Genomic DNA, 7534 nt, shown 5'->3' on the forward strand with positions numbered 1-7534 from the left:
AGAGGAATTGAAGCAAATCCAGCCAAGATCCGAGCACTGTCACAATTGGATATCCCGAAGGACCTCAAACAAATACAAAAATTAACCGGATGCGTGGCGGCTCTAAGCCGCTTTATCTCCCGCTTAGGAGAAAAGGCCCTACCCCTTTACCGCCTCCTTCGGTGCACCGAACACTTCGAGTGGACGGATGCAGCCACGGCCGGACTCGACGAAATAAAAGCCATCTTGGCAACAAACCCAGTCCTGGCCGTGCCAAAACATTGGCGAACCAATGCTATTATACATTGCAGCAACCCATCAGGTCGTAAGCGCAGTGCTCGTCGTTGAACGAGAAATGAACGGACACAAATTCCCCCTTCAAAAGCCGGTCTATTATGTGTCCACTGTCCTTACTCCGTGCAAGTCACAGTGCCCGCATTATCAAAAGATTGTGTACGCGGTATTTATGGCATCCCAGAAGCTGCAACACTACTTTCAAGAGTGTTCAATAACAGTAGCCTCGGAAGTGCCACTTAACGATATTATAAACAACCACGACGCGACGGGCCGGATTGCAAAATGGGCCATTGAGCTCCTCCTGTTTGACATAACTTACAACCCACGACAAGCTATCAAGTCGCAAGTTTTGGCCGACTTCGTCGCAGAATGGACGAAGGCCGAACTCCCTAAAGAGTACGGCACATATTCAAACTGGGTCATGCACTTTGACGGCTCCAAAATGTTGGCCGGTCTAGGGGTTGGCTTCATTTTGACGTCCCCCACAGGAGACACAGTTCAATATGTACTCCAGATAATGTACACAGACTCCAACAACGCAGCCGAATATGAGGCCCTTTTACATGGTCTCCGGATGGCAGTATCCATGGGCATTCAATGCCTAGAGGTGCGCGGGGACTCGAACCTCGCAATATCCCAAATAAATGGAGACTTTGATTCCAAGGATCCAAAAATGGCAGCTTATTGCAACGCCGTCCTAAAAATGTCGGCTCAGTTCGAAGGGCTCGAATTTCACCATATAGCCCGGGAAAATAATTAGGCGGCAGATGCCCTGGCACGCATCGGCGCAAAACGCGATGTAGTCCCCCAACATCTTCTTGGAAAGGCTGTTAAAGCCGTCCGTAGTATGGGAAGGGGAACCTGGCAATAACAGCCCGGACCCAACCGCACTGCCCGACACCGAACACTCTAACATAATTGGAGGCTCTGCCATTGAAATAACACCTTCAGCCCACGTAATAATGGATGTCATCGCCCCGTGGACAGAACCATTCCTCGCCTACCTTACCAAGAAGGAACTCCCTGAGGACCAAAATGAGGCACGCTGCATAGTGCGGTGATCTAAGGCCTATAAAGTCCATGAGGGAGAGCTTTATAAGAAAAGCACTACCGGAGTCCTTCGAAGGTGCATCTCCGAAGAGGAAGGGCGGAACCACCTGGCTGAAATTCATGCCGGACTCGGCGGACATCACGTTGCAGCTCGGTCCCTTGTAAGCAAGGCCTTCCGTATAGGCTTTTATTGGCCGACGGCCCGGGCAGACGCCTAGGACTTAGTCCAACGATGCGTCGGTTGCCAGCTTTTTGCAAACCAAAGCCATATGCCACCCACCGCCCTGTAAACTATCCCCATAACTTGGCCCTTTGCGGTCTGGGGGCTTGACATGGTTGGACCCTGAGGGAGTCCTGGATTAGGGGGTGTTCGGATAGCCGGACTATACCTTCAGCCGCACTCCTGGACTATGAAGATACAAGATTGAAGACTCCGTCCCGTGTCCGGAAGGGACTTTCCTTGGCGTGGAAGGCAAGCTTGGCGATACGGATATGAAGATCTCCTACCATTGTAACCGACTTTGTGTAACCCTAACCCTCTCCGGTGTCTATATAAACCGGAGGGTTTTAGTCCGTAGGACAACATACACATCAACGATCATACCATAGGCTAGCTTCTAGGGTTTAGCCTCTTCGATCTCATGGTAGATCTACTCTTGTACTACCCATATCATCAATATTAATCAAGCAGGACGTAGGGTTTTACCTCCATCGAGAGGGCCCGAACCTGGGTAAAACTTCGTGTCCCTTGCCTCCTGTTACCATCCGGCCTAGACGCACAGTTCGGGACCCCCTACCCGAGATCCGCCGGTTTTGACACCGACATTGGTGCTTTCATTGAGAGTTCCTCTGTGTCGTCGCCGTCAGGCTCGATGGCTCCTACGATCATCAATAGCGATGCAGTCCAGGGTGAGACCTTCCTCCCCGGACAGATCTTCGTCTTCGGCGGCTTCGCACTGCGGGTCAATTCGCTTGGCCGTCTAGAGCAGATCGAAAGCTACGCCCCTGGCCGCCAGGTCAGATTTGGAAGTTTAAACTACACGGCTGACATCCGCGGGGACTTGATCTTCGATGGATTCGAGCCACTGCCGAGCATGCCGCACTGTCACGACGAGCAGGATCTAGCTCTGCCGCTGAACAGTGCCCTGGAGGCCGCACCCGCATCGGCTCTGACCCTTAATTCGGAGCCAACTGCGTTGATCGAGGATGGGCGGTTGGACGCCACCTCGGGGGCTGCGACCCCAACGGCGATTGAGCCGAACACCAGCCCCGTACTCTACAGACTCGTGACTCCAAGGAGCCGGACTCCTCTCCGGACTCCGAACCATTCGCGCCTCTGCCGATCGAATCTGATTGGGCGCCGATCATGGAGTTTACTACCGTGAACATCTTTCAGCACTCGCCCTTCGACGATATTATGAAATCACTAAAGTCTCTCTCTTTATCAGGAGAGCCCTGGCTGGACTACGGTCAGCGAGATTGGGATACGGACGATGAAGAAATTCAAAGCCCACCCACCACCCACTTTGTAGCCACCGTCGACGATTTAACCGACATGCTCGACCTCGACTCCGAAGACATCGACGGTATGGACGCCAATGAAGGAGACGATGAAGAACCAGCGCCTATTGGGCCCTGGAACGCCACCTCATCATATGACGTATACATGGTGGACGCACCAAAAGATGACGACGAGGAGCGGAAGGACGTACCGAAGGCTTGTTCCCTCGAAAAGCAGTCAAAGCGGCAATGCAAGTGCCGCCCCAAATCCCGCCTCGACAGAAATAGCGATCACACAGACCCAGCGCTGGAGCAGGGCGAACCACTACCGGACAACGGCAATCCGGATAATCAAACCGAACAAAAAAATCCTATCAAGGATAATGGTCCGGACGACATAACGCCGGACAGGCACCCGGAGCAGCAGACTGCCCGTAAAAGGCTTGTTGCCACCGCGAGGAGTCTAAAAAGCAGAAGCAAAGGCTCAAGGCCGCGCAAGACACACTCCAAATCAGATGGAGTAAAATACTCAACACAACAGCAAGGTACGGCGACAATCGCCCCTGCAAGAGCTACCCAAAGCGGAAGCTGCTACCCGAATTCGATGAGGAGGCCTCAGACCCCCCACAACCAAATATCAAAGCAGCCACCTGGTCGGATAGACGACCCCTCTACCAACACAGAGCAGCATACAATGCCGCTCACCATACAACACGCAACCAATGCAAGGGCTCGCACCCAAAGAACGGTGCAACATGATCCATCTATGGACCACGCAAGCGCGCCCCAGCATACAATGCAACACAACAAACATCCGAACAACACGGTACACCCAGCTACAGGGGTGCCGCACACCCCCTATGTTTCACCGATGAGGTACTGGACCACGAATTTCCAGAGGGATTCAAGCCCGTAAACAGAGGCAAACGACGGAACAACAGACCCTGGGGTCTGGATTGAGGACTACATCCTTCATATCCATATGGCTCGAGGAGATGATCTCCACGCCATCAAGTACCTACCCCTCAAGCTCAAAGGGCCAGCTCGTCACTGGCTCAAAGGCCTCCCCGAAAGCTCCATTGGAAGTTGGGAAGATCTCGAAGACGCCTTTCGGGCAAATTTTCAAGGGACTTATGTCCGACCTCCAGATGCGGACGATTTGAGTCATATAACTCAACGGCCCGGAGAGTCAGCCCGAAAGCTTTGGAACAGGTTTCTTACTAAAAAGAACCAGATTGTCGACTGTCCGGACGCCGAAGCCTTAGCAACTTTCAAGCATAGCGTCTGTGACGAATGGCTCGCCGGGCACCTCGGCCAAAATAAGCCGAGAACGACGGCCGCATTAACAAACCTCATGACCCGCTTTTGCGCGGGAGAGGACAGCTGGCTAGCCAGATGCAGCACCAGCGACCCCAGTACATCTGAAGTTAGAGATGGAAACGGGAAATCACGGTGCAACAGCAATAACAAACGCCGGAATAAAGAAGACAGCACGAAGGGCACGACAGTAAATGCCGGATTCAAAAGCTCTCAGCCAGGACAAAAGCCGCCCCCTAAAGGCACCAGGGATGAATTGTCCAGCCTCAACAAAATTCTGGACCAAGTATGTCAGATTCATTGTACCCCTGGTAAACCTGCTAATCATACCCACAGAGAATGTTGGGTCTTCAAGCAGTCCGGCAAGCTCAATGCCGTACACAAGGGGGAGGATACACCAAGTGAAGACGAGGACGAGCCCCCCAACCAAGACACAGGGGAACAAAAGCAATTTCCACCAGAAGTCAAAACAGTAAACGTGTTACACGTAATCAAGGGAAAAAACAATGCGGCACTCCCAGGAAAGTATACCCAAGTGCCTGTCACCACGAAGTCCTGCCACTGGTCATCTCAACTGATCACTTTCGACCATCGCGATTACTCAGCAAGTATCCGACACACAGGATGGGCTGCCCTGGTATTAGACCCAGTAATTGGCGGATATCACTTCACAAGGGTCTTGATGGACGGCGGCAGTAGCCTAAACCTAATATATCAGGATGCAATCCGCGGGATGGGGTTAGACCCAACACAAATCCGCCATAGCAATACTACCTTTAAAGGAGTAACGCCAGGCCCAGGGGCTTGTTGTACGGGCTCCCTCCTACTACAAGTTACATTTGGCTCCCCCGATAACTTCCTTCGCGAGCATTTAACTTTCCATATCACTCCGTTTCAAAGCGGCTATCAAGCACTGCTCGGACGCGAAGCTTTCGCTCGCTTTAATGCAATACCACACTACGCCTCCCTCACACTCAAGATGCCCGGTCCACGTGGCATCATTACAGTGCACGAAAATATCAAGCGATCTCTGCGCGCCGATGAGAGTGAGGCTGCCTTGGCCGTCGCACACTAAAGGCGCCCGGATAAGCGAAAGCACCCAATAGGTCGTCAAGACCTCAGATACAACTAATCAAGTCCGGCACCACTATTTATACGGAAATAAGTGGTCACACCCCTATTTGTCAATACAAGGGGCTCAACGCGCGCAGACAAGTTGCAATTTCTTATCATCTTGAATTATACATGGTTTCTTTAAAAACTATCCTTTTGCACGACAACTTTTTCACTTAACTTCCTCTCTTTTACAGACGATCATCGTGCTACACCCGTCCAGGATACGGCACAACAGAGACACAGGCGCAGACGTGCAACAGGGACCCGCTCCAAGGATTCTTTTTAGATTAAGACCCTGCGTAAACCTTTTTTACTGTCTCTTGTTGATACATATCCACCGTTGAGAAGGATGCTGACGTCTTGGCATGTGGCCACGCCAGAACAATACACGTACCTGGACACACGGGGCTTCTTACAAAGGCCACTATTTAGGCCCGGTTTATACCACAAAGACCGAATACCTTAGGGAGTGTTCGGCGTCGCGAGTTTGGCCCTATATGCATCAGGTCCGAATCATTGTCTTTGGTAAAATGTTGGGTTTGCCCGGCTCCTGTGTTTTGGTGCCTTACGTTCCGCCTTGCCGGCTAAGGTAGCACCAGGAGAACTACTGCGATTGTGCCCTGGTTCATCCGGACGAGCACCTCAGTAGAGAAAGCCGAAAACTGACTGTCATGATATAGCGTGAGACTGGTCAACCACTCGATGACCTTTGGGAATGTTAGAATTCCTCCGCTTTAACGAAGGGCCGTTTCTCGGCCAGGCATGTACGCACCCCGAGATCGGGAGAGTGCGGAGCCACCAGGGGCTATCTAGTAGCCCCACTGTCAAACTCCTATGACTAAGTGAAAGTGCTAAAGCATTATAGTCCGGTTGCCTCGCTCGCTCCGCTATCACCTCCTTAATAGGACCAAGATGTTGGGTTAAGTGTGAATGCGTGTTTTTGCGAGCACCTCCGCATTATATGCGTGAGGGTTGAAGCCGACGGCTGCAATCTTTCAGGTTATACACATGTATACATAAACGGCCGCCCAGGAGGCATCATATTACTTTCAGGCAAAAGTATAAAAATAGCCTTATAAAAATTTATAAAAGCATTTCTCTTACAATGAGATTACATATCACTCAAACATGATATTTTTTGAGCACTGGGTCTCTATCAAACGGGCACCCTCAAGAACTTCTTCAAAGTAGTGCTCGGCAGCCTTTCGACCTATAGCCGAATCCCGCGCTGCAACATTGGTAGCATCCATCTCCGCCCAATATGCCTTAACACGGGCAAAGGCCATCCGTGCGCCCTCTATGCATGCCGACCTCCTCATCGCATTAATGCGCGGCACCACGTCAAGGACCAGCTGCACCAAGCTGAAATAGCTGTTCGGTTTTGACCTTCCCGGCCATAGCTGATCCACAACAGACCTCATAGAGAGTCCGGACAACCTATTTAGTTCGGCCCATTCGACTAATTGGTCAGTCAATGAAAGTGGACGCTCGGGAGAATGGAATTATCTCCAAAACAGCTGGTCTACTCCACGGTCCGTCTGACCCTGGAAGTACTTGGCCGCATCGGCAGCGCTTGCCGCCAAATCCATATACACATACTCCGAACTCCACAGCCGATCCAGAGGGGCATACCGTGGATCTCCGAATTTCCTCCGCAACATAAAGGATTTCCCAGCTACAATATCCCTGGCTTCCCGCAGCTCCTCCTTCTTTGCCCTCATAGCAGGGTAGAGATCCTTTTTCGTCGCAGCAGCCTTCTCAAGGTCCAATGCCTTTGCTTGGTTTTCCTTTTCAAGAACCCGACAACGGTCGGCGGCGGCTTTTAATTCTATAGCCATCTTGGCCATCTTGTCTCGGGTCTTGCCATGCGCGGCCTTCTCGGCTTGCAACTCTTCGGCCGCCTTCACAGTAGCCGCATTACCCAACCTCGCTTGTTCCTTGGCTCGGGCAAGTTCTGCCCGCAAGGCTTCAACAGTGGCAGCTCCATCTGCAGTCACAACATATTAAAGATACTGGCATCATGCTGCTCTTCCTATGTGGCATTTACCATATATTGATACTTACCCTGTGCCTCGTCAAGCCTTTTGTTAACAAGCTCGATGTCGGCGTCTACCGCATCCAACTGCCGTTCTAAATGGGAAAACTCGCTAGTCCGGCTAGCCACCGGAGCTTCCATCACCTGCACATAGAGGCAGTATGGTTATTTCCTGGGAATATGATCCTCTCTTCATCGTCGTTTCCGACGACAACCAGAGTCTTAGGGGCTACTATCTAC

The sequence above is a fragment of the Triticum dicoccoides genome, chromosome 7B (genome assembly GCF_002162155.2).
Source record: "Triticum dicoccoides isolate Atlit2015 ecotype Zavitan chromosome 7B, WEW_v2.0, whole genome shotgun sequence".
NCBI classification, from domain to species: domain Eukaryota; kingdom Viridiplantae; phylum Streptophyta; class Magnoliopsida; order Poales; family Poaceae; genus Triticum; species Triticum dicoccoides.